We start from the raw sequence: 16,989 nt of genomic DNA on the forward strand, positions 1-16,989 counted from the left end.
AAATTCAAAAACAATCACTGAGTTGGAAAAGGGATCAACCCCTCCTACTAAATGACTTATAATCTCAATCATTTGTAGTGAATCACATCAATGCCACACAAAGCCATTAGACTTTCAACTGTGATCAGCTGTGTTCATTTTGATGAGCGCAGCAGGAAAAGAGCATTCCTGGAGCATTTCAGTCCCTGTTAGTGCAACTGAAGCAAACAATCAACTATGGATGGCAAGGCACTGTCAAAAGATAAAGTTGTGGACAAGCACAAGTCAGGAGATGGATACAAAAATAATTTATTGGCTTTATCAATGTTTTGAAGCACAGTGAAGGCTATTAAGAAGTGGAAGGAACAGATCGTTCCTGCATCAGGATGTTGCTCCATACTGGATGAAAGAGCCAGGAGGAAATTGGTCAGAGGCTACAAAAAAGGCCTACAGCAACTCTGAAGTAGTTGCAGGAATTTGACAGAGTAGTCAGGGCCCCACTGGCTGGGGCCCTTCCCTCTGTGCACCATGGCAGAACACCAGGGCTTAGGTGGAAGTGTGACCTTTATGACCATGGTAGTTCTGCCACTGGTGTTAGTAGTTTTTTTATTTTAAAATAAAGTCTCTCACAGCGTCTCTAATATCAAATAACCACAAAGTGATGTCTTCTTTGTCCAATATCTTCCCATGCGTATTTTCTCCATCTTCATACTCCAAAAGATAAAGTGCACATAGTATATTATCCTCAATACACACACACTTGTGACTGAATCTCACTTACAAAAATCTGTGTCAAATGTGCTCAACACTCCACCATGTGTCCACGTATAAATGTCTGCAATCCTTACTCTTACCCTCCAATTACTTGAAAACTGCCTTTTAACACATTCCACCATCTGGATTCTTCCACTAGGTAAACTCCCTTCCGTCCTTCCCAAGTGAGGAACCCTCCGAAAAATCACAATAGGATTTGATAGCCTTAATTCCTCAATGTTGTGCTATCATGTGCTCTCTTCACACATAAATGTGCCACCAGTGAACAGTGAATCAATGTTCCGCCAACTCACAGACCATGCAGCTTACCAAACTCAGCCAGTCCACCAGTATGAGATGATGTAGGCTCCTCCTGGCCACTCTTACTCCACATAACACGTCAGTTGGGCTACATCAATCCTCCAATATAATGGGTAAAAAGGCATCCAAAGTGTATTACAGCATTTAAAATCAACGATTTATTCCATAAAAAACGCTTACACACAAACATAGTAAATCCGCGTTTTCTCCTTTAAAATCTACATCAGCTCTTGCTCACTCTAGACCTCATCCAAGATGGCCACTCGGCAACTTCTGGTCTATGTCTGACATCACTTTCTGACTCATTTTGTCACTTCCGATTTTATCAAAGATCAGCAAATGCTGATGTAGATTTTGAAGGAGAAAATGCTGATTTACTATGTTTGTGTGTAAGTGTTTTTTATGGAATAAATCGTTGATTTTAAAAGCTGTAATACACTATGGATGCCTTTTTGTTCTGACCCATTATATGCTGCTGTAATTGGAAGTATTTTGGGCTCAGAGCAACCATTGTTATCCAATTGTCAGAGCCTGGGTCCAAAACTGGGTCCTCTGTGGTGAGTGGCACTGTTTCTTCTTGCTGAGCCACCTGGAATGTTAGACAGCTCTCTTGACAATTATTTGGATGATCCTGCCTTGATCTTGTTTGTCATGAACCTTGAACCCCTTGCTCCTCCCATGAATGTCCTGATATAAGCCATGTTTCTACACTTCCTGTTTGCCAGATTATTTGCTCTCCAGCCAGTATCTTTCTCCTTGCCTTCTCTGCTGTTATCCATTTTTTGCTATCACTTGTTATTGACCCTTGGCTTGTTCTCAACTACGCTTCTGCCTGATCCCAACCTGCGACTGCTCATTACCGACCTTGGCTTGTTTACTGACCACGCTTCTGTTTGATCCTTACCTGCTTAATACACTACTGGACCTCCGCTTGCTCACCTCCTGGTGGGGTGATCCCGAGGGCCGCAACCTGGTGCTAACACACAGCCAAATCCATCTCCACCATTAGGAGCTCTGGTGAACACCGATTGGTACTTAGACTCCGCACCTTGGGTGATCCCACTCCTCTGCCACGGTGACCTGCATGTGTACCTATCCTGCTGGTTTCAGGTAATCCTTTCTGCTGATATAGCAACTGGTCTTTGAGCCTGACCCATGATCGTGACACCAATGCTGGAGGATTGATGTAGCCCAAATGACATGTTATGTGGAGTAAGAGTGGCCAGGAGGAGCCTATATCATCTCATACTTGTGCACTAGCTGAGTTTGATAAGCTGCATGGTCTGTGAGGTGGCGGAACATTGATTCACTGTTCACTGGTGACACATTTAGGTGTGAAGAGAGCACATGATAGCACAACATTGAGGAATTAAGGATATCAAATCCTATTGTGATTTTTCGGAGGGTTCATCACTTGGGAAGGACGGAAGGGGAGTTTACCTAGTGGAAGAATCCAGATGGTGAAATGTGTTAAAAGGCAGTTTTCAAGTAGTTAGAGGGTAAGAGTAAGGATTGCAGACATTTATACGTGGACACATGGTGGAGTGTTGAGCACATTTGACACAGATTTTCGTAAGTGTGATTCATAGTCACAAGTGTGTGTGTATTGAGGAAAATATACTATGTGCACTTTATCTTTTGGAGTATGGAGATGGAGTAGAAAATACGCATGGGAAGATATTAGACAAAGAAGACATCACTTTGGAGTTATTTGATATTAGAGACGCTGTGAGAGAATTTTTGTTTAGACTTTTGGGGGAGAAAGTGATACTTTGGTGTCCAGGGTTGATACAGTCACATATTTATAGGGGATACTGTTTGTGTTAGATTTATTATTTTTTTTATTTTTTACAATATAAGCCCCATTGGGTCTTTGGTGAAATATCAGGAGTCTAAACAGACCTCTGATGTTCAACCTTTGGGAAAGAGAAAGGAGATTGGGGACACTGCCTTTACAGAGCTTCTTGTCCATTCATAATACCGTTTACTATGCCTCAGTTATGAATGAACAGAGCCAGTGATTGCTACCGATCACAGACTGTCCATTCAGAAAAGGAAGGGGCTGGTAAATGACACATCCCCACTCTCCAATCAAGGTCCTACCTTTCCTCAGATCTTGTGCATCCCATGTGCTGGCGTCCATCTTGGGATTCTGCAAGGCATGGTGGGAACCTTTATGCCTTCAGGCTTCTGCGGCTCCTCCTCAGAAGGGTGTGGTTCATCACATTTAAGCCTGCTGTCTGCAAGTGCTCTCTGCATTCCTGTCTTGTGTGTTAGTGTTGCTATAGCTCTGTTTATACTCTCGTGGCTCTCCTGGAAACTGACTCGGCTTTTGACTAGACCATTCTCTGCGTTTTCCATTGATCTGACCTCTCGTTGCTGAACCCGGCCTGTGACCTGTTATTCTTGTCTACCGTTCTGTACCGTTTGTCCCGTTGTTATCGACCCGGCCTGCCCGACTACGCTTTGTCTGATCTGGTTCCTACCAGCTACACGCCATTGGTGGTGGCCATTACCGCAGCTGGGGTGTCTCAGGGGCCATGACCTGGTTCCTGGCTGCGTCAAGTCCATCCCCACCATCAGGGGCTCTGGAGAAGGGCAGACTGGGACTTAGACTCCACGCCCTGAGAGACTCCGGTCTGTGGGTGGTGGTTGTCGTCAGTCGGTGCGTGACCCTGCCACTAGGCCTGCCTGTCCGTTCCACAGCTCCTGCCCTGACACCAATCCCCTGCAGCAGCCGCCGAGAGAGGCGGGGGGACCTGGCAGAGCTGCGGGCGAGGGGGGGGGGCCTGAGTACACGGGGCCGAGGAGCATGGGGGGGCAACAGAAGCTGGATTGGAAGAGCAGGGGGGGCAGCTGCATATAGAGGAATCAATCTCTCCTTTTTCCTCCTGCAGCCTCTGAATGGCTGTGGGAGGGAGAGGAAGAGAAGCGGGCATTCATAAGCTGCAGGAGGAACAGGAAGAGATTGGTTCCTCAATATGCAGCTGCCCCCACCACTCCTATCCAGAGGTACAGGGGGGCCGGGTTGCAATTGTGAACCCTGTAGGTACGCCCCTGGTCACTACTGAGCTTTGCCAAAACGCACCTTAAATGTTTTGAGACCACATGGAAAAAGTTGTTCTTGTCAGATGAGACTAAAATTGAATGATATGGCCTCAACACTAAACTATATGTCTGGTGGAAATCCAATACACCTCACCATCCACATAACACCATTGCTACAGTACAGCATGGAGGTGGTAATATTCTGCATGGGAGTGTTTTTCTGCAGCAGGGCCTGGAGCGAATGTCCTTGCATGACCTTGTCATAGCCCAGACTTAAAACCCTATTGAAAATCTGTGGAAGACTGCAATCCACAAATGGTCACCGTCAAATTTAACTGAACTTGAGTAGTTCTGAAAAGAAGAGTGAGCAAATATTTCAAAGTCTAGATGTGCAAAGTTAGTAGAAACATATCCCGACAGACTAACTACTGGAATTACAGTGCCTTGAAAAAGTATTCATACCCCTTGAAATGTTCGACATTTTGTCCAGTTACAACCAAAAACATAAATGTGTTTTATTGGGATTTTAGGTGGCACACAATTGTGAAGTGGAAGGAAAATTATAAATGATTTTCAAAATGTTTTACAAACAAATATGTGAAAAGTGTGGCGTGCATTTGTATTCAGCCCCCCTGCATCAATACTTCATAGAACCCCCTTTCACTGCAATTACAGCTGCAAGTCTTTTTGGGGATGTCTCTTCCAGCTTGCACATCTAGATAGTGACATTTTTGCCCATTCTTCTTTGAAAAATAGCTCAATCTCTGTCACATTGGATGGAGAGCATCTGAACAGCAATTTTCAAGTCTTGCCACAGATTTTTAATTGGATTTAGGTCTGGATTTTGACTGGGTCATTCTAACACATGAATATGCTTTGATCTAAATCATTCCATTGTAGCTCTGGCTGTATGTTTAGGGTCGTTGTCCTGCTGGAAGGTGAACCTCTGCCCCAGTCTCAAGTCTTTTGCAGACTCTAACAGGTTGTCTTCTAAGATTGCCCTGTATTTGGCTCCATCCATCTTCCCATCAACTCTGGTCAGCTTCCCTGTCCCTGCTGAAGAAAAGCATCCCCACAACATGATACTGCCACCACCATGTTTCACGGTGGGGATGGTATGTTCAGAGTGATGTGCAATGTTAGTTTTCCGCCACACATAGCGTTTTGCTTTTAGGCCAAAAAGATCAATTTTAGTCTCATTTGACCAGAGCACCTTCTTCCACATGTTTGCTGTATCCTCCACATGGCTTCTTGCAAACTGCAAACGGGACTTCTAATGGCTTTCTTCTTGCCCCTCTTCCATAAAGGCCAGATTTGTGGAGTACACGACTAATAGTTGTCCTGTGGACAGATTCTCCCACCTGAACTGTGGATCTCTGCAGCTCCTCCAGAGTTACCATGAGCCTCTTGGCTGCTTCTTTCATTAATGAGATTTAGGTGGATGGCCATGTCTTGTAGGTTAGCAGTTGTAACATACTCTTTCCATTTTCTGATGATCGATTAAACAGTGCTCCTTGAAATGTTCAAAGCTTGGGATTTTTTTTTATAACCTAACCCTGCAGTAAACTCCTCCACAGCTTTATCCCTGACCTGTCTGGTGTGTTCCTTGACCTTCATGATACTGTTTGTTCACTAATATTCTCTAAAAAACCTCTGAGGGCTTCACTTACTGAGGTTAAATTACACACAGGTGGACTATCTCTTAGATTGTAAGCTCCAAGGAGCAGGGCCCTCCTAACCCTTTTGTATTGAACTGTATCGTTGTTGTATTGTCTGCCTTTATATTGTATTTATATTGTAAAGCGCTGAGCAAACTGTTGGTGCTATATAAATCCTGTATAATAATAATAATAATTTACTAATTAGGTGACTTCTGAAGGCAATTGGTTCCACTAGATTTTAGTTAGAGGTATCAGAGTAAAGGGGGCTGAATACAAATGCACGCCACACTTTTGAGATATTTCTTTGTAAAACATTTTGAAAACTATTTCTCATTTTCCATCCACTTCACAGTTATGTGCCACTTTGTGTTGGTCTATCACATACATTTACAATAAAATATGTTTAAGTTTATGTTTGTAACTGGATAAAATGTTGAATATTTCAAGGGGTATGAATACATTTTCAAGGCACTGTAAAGCAAAAAGGTGGTTCAACAAAATACTGACAAGATGGTGATCCTATTTCCAGCTCAGTGTTTCTGTTTTTAATTTTTTTTAAAAATGTCTCTTTCATGTTGGTGTTATATGTTTTACTTGGATGTTATAAGTTGCACTTAGTAAATACAGTTGGATAAAACAAAAACAGTGTCTATCTTCATTTCAGGCTTCAAAGGAACAAAATGTGACTATTTTGAGGGGGGTGATTCTTTTCTTTTTTTTGTTTACAAATGTTTTTTTTTTTTATTAAGCAACAGACTGCAAAAACATCATAACAGCATAAAGTATAGTATACAACATAAAAAAGGCACATATGTAGAAATCATCCCAATAAAGTACAACCATGGGGGGTGATTCTTTTCTATACCCACTGTATACGTGCAGAATGGCCAGCCTGAAGTGATCTAACAGAACATAATTTTCTAACTAAAGTTCCACTTTAGCCACTTGAGATCTGGAAGGGGTGATTCTTTTCTATACATACTGTAGCTATGTAAAAAATTAAAAATAAATGCCTATACTGTTTATAATCCAGTAATGTACTGTCTCACCCTGCTCTGCACATGCTCAGTTGCTCTCTAGTTTTTTGGCACTGTGCCTAAAATATAGAGGCTGATCTAATGAAAGCCTAAAGATTTACAGGGGCTCTGGGCTTCAGCAAATGTCAGCCTCCAGCAAGAAGGAACAGGAGCAATGCTAGAGGCAATTTACAGCACACACTAATTTTGGTAGCATAATTATTAATGTAGAATGTATGCTTCTAAAGAACATCATTTTTTAAGTTGTTATGGGTAAAGTTCCACTTAAAGTGGAACTAAACCCTCTGACCTTTTTTCAGCCAAAGAAGCTTCCATCTTAGCCTCTGTCTGATCTGCAACTGTTCCTTGCTAAAGAATATTTTTTTTAATCAAGTTGTTATGGTTCAAGTTCTGCATTAAGCTGGACAACCTAAGTCAGAACTATATTTTGGGAACATGTATGCTGCCTTTGCCTACCTCTGTTAAAACTACTAGTTGCCTGACTTTTATACTGACTTCAATACTTTTGTGTCTTTGGCATAAGAAGGATATGTAGATCAGTTTGTACTTTGCTCAGATTTTGCTTGTGTCATACCAGTCCCAGTCTCTCAGTATAAGTTTACTTGAAAGAAAACTGGATGATGGGCCCCTCAAAACAACTATCCATAAATAGGTGTAAGCACTGTGAATGCTAAGTAATGCATACTTCCTAATCTGCTCCTGCAGTGTGTTTTGAAAGGCATTCATTTTCACCGAGATATTTTTTTTTTCGGGGGGGGGGGGGGGGTATGTGTATGTGTACAGTGGGGATCGAAAGTTTGGGCACCCCAGCTAAAAATTTGTATTAATGTGCATAAAGAAGCCAAGGAAAGATGGAAAAATCTCCAAAAGGCATCAAATTACAGATTAGACATTCTTATAATATGTCAACAAAAGTTAGATTTTATTTCCATCATTTACACTTTCAAAATAGCAGAAAACAAAAAAATGGCGTCTGCAAAAGTTTGGGCACCCTGCAGAATTAATATCTTGTACTGCCCCCTTTGGCAAGTATCACAGCTTGTAAACGCTTTTTGTAGCCAGCCAAGAGTCTTTCAATTGTTGTTTGAGGTATCTTTGCCCATTCTTCTTTACAAAAGTCTTCCAGTTCTTTGAGATTTCTGGGCTGTCTGTCACGCACTGCTCTTTTAAGGTCTATTCATAGATTTTCAATTATGTTGAGGTCAGGAGATTGTGAAGGCCATGGCAAAACCTTCAGTTTACGCCTCTTGATGTAATCCCCTGTGGATTTCGAGGTGTGTTTAGAATCATTATCCATTTGTAAAAGCCATCCTCTCTTTAACTTCAGCTTTTTCACAGATGGCATCAAGTTACCATCCAAAATTTGCTGAAATTTTATTGAATCCATTTTTCCTTCTACTCGTGAGATGTTCCCTGTGCCACTGGCTGCAACACAACCCCAAAGCATGATTGATCCAACCCCATGCTTAACAGTTGGACAGAGGTTCTTTTCATTAAATTCTGTGCCCCTTCTTCTCCAAACGTACCTTTGCTCATTCCGGCCAAAAAGTTCAATTTTAACCTCATCGGTCCACAGAACTTGTTTCCAAAATGCATCAGGCTTGTCTATATGTTCATTTGCAAAGTTCAAAGTATGATTTTTGTGGTGAGGACGTAGAAGAGGTTTTCTTCTGATGACTCTTCCATGAAGACCATATTTGTACAAGTATCTCTTTATAGTGGAATAGTGTACCACAACTCCAGTGTCTGCCAGATCTTTCTGGAGGGATTGTGCAGTCAAACGTGGGTTTTGAATTGTTTTTCTGACAATCCTGCGAGCTGTTCTGTCTGATATTTTTCTTGGTCTTCCAGATCTTGCTTTAACTTCTACTGTTCCTGATGACTGCCATTTCTTAATTACATTCCGAACAGAGGATATTGACATCTGAAAACGCTTTTCTATCTTCTTCTAGCCTTCTCCAGCTTTGTGAGCGTCAACTATTTTCAGTTTCAGTTTTCTAGACAACTGCTTAGAAGAACCTATGGTGCTGATTGTTGGGGCAAGGTCAGATGAGTCTGGGCATTTAAAACCTTTGAGATTGACATCACCTGGTCTTCCCAGACAATGATTGAGAACAATCCATGAAACTGGCAGGTCTCAGCTTGGCAAAGGGGGCAGTGCATGCTATAAATTCTGCATGGTGCCCAAACTTTTGCAGACGCCATTTTTTTGTTTTCTGTTATTTTAAAAGTGTAAATGATGGAAATAAAATTTAACTTTTGTTGACATATAAGAATGTCTAATCTGTAATTTTGATGCCTTTTGGAGATTTTTCCATCTTTCCTTGGCTTCTTTATGCACATTAATACAAATTTTTAGCTGGGGTGCCCAAACTTTCGATCCCCACTGTATATATTTAAATAAGTTCACCTTTCAAAATATTCAGGGTCATGTTATGGTTAGACCGGCCCCTGCTCTCCCCATCCCCGCTTTGACAGCTAGTGGGGATCTTCTCCCCACTCACTAGCTCAAATTTAAAAAAAAAAGTGGCCGTGCAGAACTCCACCCACAGGATGGCATCACTCATTCACAGCCATCTGTGAATGAGAGACTACAAGACCCAACAGCCTTAGCAGCTGTCAGCTTGTAGTCCTCAATGAACTACCACGGCATGTACGAGCAATCAGATATACTGACAGATCTGCTGGAGACCTGCACGGCATCAGAGATCTGCTGATCACTGGAGCAATGGTTTACAGGCTCCTGCAGACAAAAAAATTAAATGCACATTTTGTTACTTGCAAAAAAATTTGCATTTGTTAATTTTTTTTCTAAAAAGGTGAACTTATCCTTTAATGCCGGGGAATGTCCTGCTGCTTTCTACAAGGTGTGTGTATTGTGACTGCACTGCATTGACATTAAAGGCTCACATTTTGCTTACATAATCATACTAGACGGTGCATAGTTTGTACTTTTTATGATACGTTACAGTTGTGACCAAAATTATTCAACCCCCACTGAAATTGAGTGTTTTGGCCAGTTTGACATTGCTTTTGATCATTCAGTCATCTTGCTTACATTTACATTAAAGAGGCACTTGTAGGTCAGACAAATATAACATAACAGTTATAATGAAATAACCACAAATGTCTTTTCTGTGCTCACAGCATTATCAGTTTTATTCAACCCCCAAGTGACATTCAATCTTAGTACTTAGTACAGCATCCTTTTACAGTTATAACAGCTTTTAAACGTGAAGCATAGCTTGACACAAGTGTCTTGCAGCGATCTACGGGTATCTTCGCCCATTCTTCATGGGCAAAGGCCTCCAGTTCAGTCACATTCTTAGGCTTGCGCACTGCAACTGCTTTCTTTAAGTCCCACCAGAGGTTCTCAATCGGATTTAAGTCTGGTGACTGCGATGGCCACTCCAAAATGTTCCAGCCTTTCCTCTGCAACCATGCTCTAGTGGACTTGGAGGTATGCTTGGGATCATTGTCCTGTTGAAAGGTCCAACGTCTCCCAAGCCTCAGGTGTGTGACGGACTGCATCACGTTTCCATCCAATATCTCCTGGTACTGAAGAGAATTCATGGTACCTTGCACACGCTGAAGCTTCCCTGTACCTGCAGAAGCAAAACAGCCCCAAAGCATGATTGACCCTCCACCATGCTTCACAGTAGGCAAGGTGTTCTTTTCATCATAGGCCTTGTTCTTCCTCCTCCAAACATAGCGTTGATCCATGGGCCCAAACAGTTCTAATTTTGTTTCATCAGTCCACAGAACACTATCCCACAACTTTTGTGGTTTGTCCACATGGCTTTTGGCATACTGCAGTCGACTCTTCTTATTCTTTGGAGACAGCAAGGGGGTACGCCTGGGAGTTCTGGCACGGAGGCCTTCATTACGCAGTGTGCGTCTTATTGTCTGGGCTGAAACTTCTGTACCCACATCTGACAAATCTTTTCTCAGTTCCTCAGCAGTCACACGGGGACTTCTCTCCACTCTACGCTTCAGGTAGCGCACAGCAGTCGAAGTCAGCATCTTCTTTCTGCCACGACCAGGTAGCGTTTCAACAGTGCCCTTTGCCTTGAATTTGCGAATGATGCTTCCTAAGGTGTCTCTTGGTATGTTTAACATCTTTGCAATCTTCTTATAGCCATTGCCCTTCCTGTGAAGAGAAATCACCTCTTCTCTTGTCTTCCTGGACCATTCTCTTGCCTTCACCATGTTTGTAACCACACCAGTAAATGTCTAGAAGGAGCTGAGTATCACAGTCATTTTAAAGCTGCCTAATTGGTGCTTATTATGCTTGATTGCTGCTCGGTGACATCCACAGGTGTTTTCAATACCTGATGGAAAGCACCTGTATGAACCTCTGTTCTTCAGAGTGGTAGTCTTTAAGGGGTTGAATAATTGTGGCAATGAAGAAACCACATAAGAACCATTTACTACTGTATTACATAAACAATTGATGTCATTTTAGTTGCATTTGGGTAGTTACAACGTCCTTGTAGGATTTGATTCTGAATACAATTCCAAATGTACACTATAGTCCCTAAACCCCTTTACAGCATTGGGGGTTGAATAATTTTGGTCACAACTGTATGTATGAAATGATGAACAGATGCACTGCAGAGGTCTTTTTTTTTCTCAACAAAATGATTATTTTTTTTTTTACATATATAAATACAGTATATCTTTACATGGGTTTTCTGTTTACTGGCCATTGCAGTGAACCAGTCTTGGTAGAAATGCGGTTGCTCGCTGCCACAATAGTTTTTAGATGCTGTAAAATTTTAAACTGTAATCCTCGATCTTCACTACTTGGCTGTTTGCTTTGAACGAGTACAGCCAGTGAAAACTGTTCCCTGTCTGTGTACTTTTCTGGTTTAGACCCACAAAAGCAATGAAAGAGAATGAGGATGTTTGTGAACTCACAGCTTCTAGAATCAGAATACACTCACAGTTCCATTTCTTTTTTTCAAATAAGTTTAGTTGCTTATGGAATTGTATGCAGGGCCAGTGCTAGGCTATTTTGCGCCCTAGGCAAGACCATCTACTTGCCGCCCCCCCCCCTCAAAAAAATATATATTTAAAAACAGTAGAAAGTATTCAATCAACAAAACATGAAACTGCTACATTTCTTTTAATTTGAAAAAATAAGTGCCACCAGCACAGGGGCGGACTGACCATTTGGAAACTCAGCACTGCCCGAGGGCCCGGGGTCAGTAGGGGGCCCCATGAGATGCCCCTGGTACATTTTTCATAGGCTTCTTTGAGTTTGGGCAAGGACACAGGGGCCCCATGATCCCTTATTGCCCGGGGGCCCCATGAGTTGTCAGTCCGCCCCTGCACCAGCACTAATATTAAGGACAAAATCAGTGTGCACGGACGGACTGTATCTGTGACTGGCATTGGCAGTGTGACAGTGGAAGATGATGGATCCACACTCTGTCAGATCCCAGGCTGGAAATCCTCAGGCAATGGGGGGGGGGGGGGAATAAAACACTGTGACAGCAGGCAGCCCAGCCCACACACACAGAGAACACCTGAACTGAGTGATCCCACACAATGACAGATCTGACACAACACACCACCACCAACACTGACACAGATCAGCAGGCACTAGAAAAGCAGATATTGGGATCATGATGATGTCATCACTCGCTGACACATTGGACATGTGATGGATGACAAGCCGGGTCACGCACAGACACAGGACATCAGAGTCAGACATTACCTTCCTCCGCAGGCGCAGCTCCACCTCTGCTGATGAATGGAAAAAGGAGGGCTTGAACTCCGCAGTGATCAGCAGCCGCCAGCCAGCTTGCAGTAAGACTGAGTCTGAAAGGAACTAAAAGGAGTGGCAACTCAACTGCTACACTGGCCCCAGGCACCGGGCATCTTTCTCTGTCCTTCTCTGTACTCTTCTCCTCTCAGCCACCCCTCCCCTCAGCTGGAGGATCATTCATTTAGTGGTGGCATCCCAGACAGAGAGAGTACCAGCCTGTGCTGCACCCAGGTGCCCCTAGGTGGCAGTGTGCCCTAGGTGGCCGCCTAATTTTCCTAGTGGAAACACCAACCCTGATTGTTTGCAACAATATGGAAGAGAGCTTAAAGCAGTATTAAACCAAAAAGCAAACATTTATCGTATTGCAGCTTATTAATATTTATATGTGATAGCTGCATTAGTTTTCTTTTTAAGGTTTTTTTCGTTTATTTTTATCTGGTGATCCAGCAAGTAGGTCTATTTGTCAAGATATCAAATTCTCCTGCAGATGTAGCAGTTAGAGGATTGAGAAATAAACATTTACCACTGACAGAGGTGCTTAGAATGGCCAGCTTTTATTTATTCATTCATGTAAAAGTTTTATCCTAAAAGAAAAAAAAACTTGTTGTAACTGCAGTGTGTGCTGGAGTTTAGCTTCAATTTGTTCATGTGTCTAACACTCCTCTCCCCCTAGATTGACAATGCTGCTGTCCAAAGGTGTCTGTGTTGCTCCTTCATCCAGAGTGGGTTCACTCAAGAGGTGTGTTACTGACCAGATCACCAGGTGAAAAAGCTTAAAAAGAAAATGAATGCAGCCATCCAGGGGCGGACTGACAACTCATGGGGCCCCCGGACAATAGGGGATCATGGGGCCCCTGTGTCCTCGCCCACACTCAAACCACCCCAAAAAAGCCTATGAAAGGAACCAGGGGCATCACATGGGGCCCCCTACTGACCCTGGGCCCTCGGGCAGTGTCCTGGTGCTCGAATGGTCAGTCCGTCCTTGCGGTCATCACATCTAATGATTGGTAAGCTGCAACATATTGCATTTTTGGTTTTGGCCTCTTGCACACTACTGCCAAAATACTGAAGGATCCAGGGATACAGGTGCTTTTTTTTACCTATCTAAATGCAGCCCATTGTTACAAGGTGTCTGCACACAAATGTGCATAAATATGTGCTGTGTGTACATGAGTAAAAAAATGCTGAAACCTGAGTTACTGGAGAGGTTAGAATTTATTTTGCTTTTGTATGCACATACCCACAAATATGTGCAAATTATACTCCTGAAATTTCGGCCAGAAATACTCATGTTCAAACATCAATAAACATCATTAAAATGTGCCTGAACTTTGCATATTATTAGTCGCAAGAAAATAATTTAGTCCTTTTAAAATTCCATTATTGTTTTTACGATCACTACTTCATGTAAAAGAATTCCAAGCTAAACCACTCCCTTAAAAAACTTGGTACTTGGATGACAACAAAGTGATTTTCCAAATTTTTATACCGGCGGTGAATATATGTTAACCAATAGCCGCCCGGCCAATAGCTGTTGTAGCATGCGCAGTTTTCGCGCTTGCAGAGTTGCGCAGCGGCGTGATCTGTCACCGGCCGTGTACCTCGGACATGGCTGATGACAGATCTGAGTACCGGCCCCTGTTGCAGGTACCATGTGACCTGCTGTGACCAATCACAGCAGATCACATGACAGTTGTATACAATGGATGGCTTCATTCATGCCATCCATTGTATACTAGTGTCTAGCTGTGAATGGTCACAGCGATCACATGCACATGTCATGTGATTAGCTGTAGCCAAATCACAGCTAAGCACAAAAAAAAAAAAAAAAAGCCTGAATGAATCGATGTCATTCAGATAAATGCTTGCTTATAGCAAAGTAATTCTTTGCTATAAGCAAATTGTGTAAAAAAAAAAAAAAAAAAAAAAAATACTGATCACTTTCCCAAAGTAGTACAATGTTACTATGGTAACATTGTACTGCTTTGGTCATAGTGAAATGTGAAAAAAAATCTTAAAAAAAAGAAAGAGAATGTAATAAAAAATGTAAAATAATAATAAAAAAAAAATATATATATATTTTTTCATATTGTCACCAGTCAGTGTCCCTGATCACCACCATGCCAGTTATATGATGATGCTGTACTGCACTGGTAACAGTATGTAAAAAAAATAGTGAAATTTTTTTTTTAAATTTTCCGAAAAATTATGACAAAAAAAATACAACTTCAAAAAACTGGCCATGCCTCCTATGAAGTACGTCGGACTGTCTACTTTGCAAAAAGGGGTCATTTGGGGGATATCTGTACCGTTCTGACATTCTTGGACCTCAAGAAATTAGATTGGCTGTCAGTACTTCAGGATTGATCAATATTCAGATCTATACCATAGTTTGTGAACTCTATAACTTTCCTACAAACTAAAAAATACATCCTAATTTGGGTTATTTTCACCAAAGACATGTAGCAGAATACATCTCGGCCTAAATTTATGAAAAACAAACAACTGTGCAAACTTTTATAACAGAAACAAAGAAAAACGTGTTTTTTTTCAAAATGTTTTTTTGTTAATTTAGCAAAAAATAAAAACCTCGGTGGTGATTAAATACCACCAAAAGAAAGCTCTAGTTGTGTGAAGAAAATGATAACATTTTAATTTGGGTACAATGTTGTATGACCGCGCAATTGTCATTCAAAGTGTGAGAGCGCTGAAACCAGAAAAATGGCCTGGGAGGTAAGGGGGTAAAAGTGCCCGGTATGGAATTGGTTAGCTTGCAAACTGAGTAGTCTTCTGAATAACTGCAAAACACCTTGCTGTTACAATTATTCCTACCCACATGGAAGAAAAATATATTTTTAAAACATTCTTCCCAAATATATTGACATATATTTGAAATGCTACAATTTTACAATTTTGGCCATATTCAATATATTTCACTATATATATATATATATATATATATATATACTGTATATATATATATATATGTGTGTGTATATATATATATATATATATATATATAGATATATATAAAATCACAGCATGTTGAAATGCGTTTTTATTACCAAATATATGAAAAATATTCTTAAAAATACATTTAAAATATACTGTATGTCTTTAAAGATACAAATCTACATTTCTGGAATGCATTTACAAATATATGTAAACATATATGTTAAAATGACTTTTTTATATGTTAAAAAAATCTGAAGAATATATTTAAAAAAATATATTTTTTAAAATATATGATTTTTGAAAATATATTCTTCAGATTTTTTTAACATATAAAAAAGTCATTTTAACATATATTTGTAAATGCATTCCAAAAATGTAGATTTGTATTTTTAAAGACATTCAGTATATTTGAAATGTATTTTTAAAAATATTTTTCATGTATTTTGTAATAAAAATGCATTTCAACATGCAGTGTATATATTTATTGAAATATATTGAATATGGCCAAAATTGTAGCATTTCAAATATATATATCAATATATTTGAGAAAAATATTTTAAAAATATATTTCAAATATATTTTTCTTCCATATGGGTAAATCTTTCTTCAGTTCTGTTTTGCCCAAACGTATGTAATGTACAGAAGGCAATGCTATTTTGTGGTCTAGGTGCATAAGGTTACTTTTTGTAGGATTACATGTAATTCACCATTTAAATGCTCATTTTGATATGATCCTTCTGTAACATCAATATTATATTAGTCATGCATTGGAAAGAGCTGTAGATGCTTTCATACAAATAAACCCATTTGTGACTTGCACAGCACTACACATACAATATATCAGAATGTACCCACAATAGCTGTCAGTGTTGTCAGCAATAATAACTGAACATAGATTGGAGCAAGGTTATGCTTACAAAGAGCTGTAGTCACTTCAGGTTGACTTGTAAAGTATAAGCCTAGCAATACATACAGTACTTACTCCACTTTATCAAAATGTAGCCAAAATTGCTGTCACTGCTACCAGCATGAATGAGTCAATGTAACAAAGTGTAGTAAGTTGAAAGTTACAAAACTGTCAAGTTTGATTCATAACACAATATACTGCTCCTGCTGGTAAAGAGTAGATCTGTCGTTCTTCCTGCAATAGCAACAGTCTGGTAAAAGCAAGCTAAAATTAAGCCTCCAGAATAAATAGTAGTGATTTTGAAGGTAATATGCCATATACAGGAGCTCCTTCTCCTGTCCTGACCCTGGCTGGTGACAATGACAGATGTGTGGTATGGTTAGAGAAAAAAAGCCACCAGATGACTGACAAGTGAAGAAGGAGCTCCTGTCTCTGGCACATCTGGAGCAAAATGGTTACAGCACTATCTACCATATATCAGAGGTGCTCAGCCATGGCCCTTGGAGTCCTCTGATGTGGCCCTGAAACTGCATGCAGGAGTTTTGGTGTGCTTTC

This window comes from Staurois parvus, unplaced genomic scaffold (genome assembly GCF_062004578.1).
Source record: "Staurois parvus isolate SC_StPar_1 unplaced genomic scaffold, SC_StPar_1.0 ptg000022l, whole genome shotgun sequence".
NCBI classification, from domain to species: domain Eukaryota; kingdom Metazoa; phylum Chordata; class Amphibia; order Anura; family Ranidae; genus Staurois; species Staurois parvus.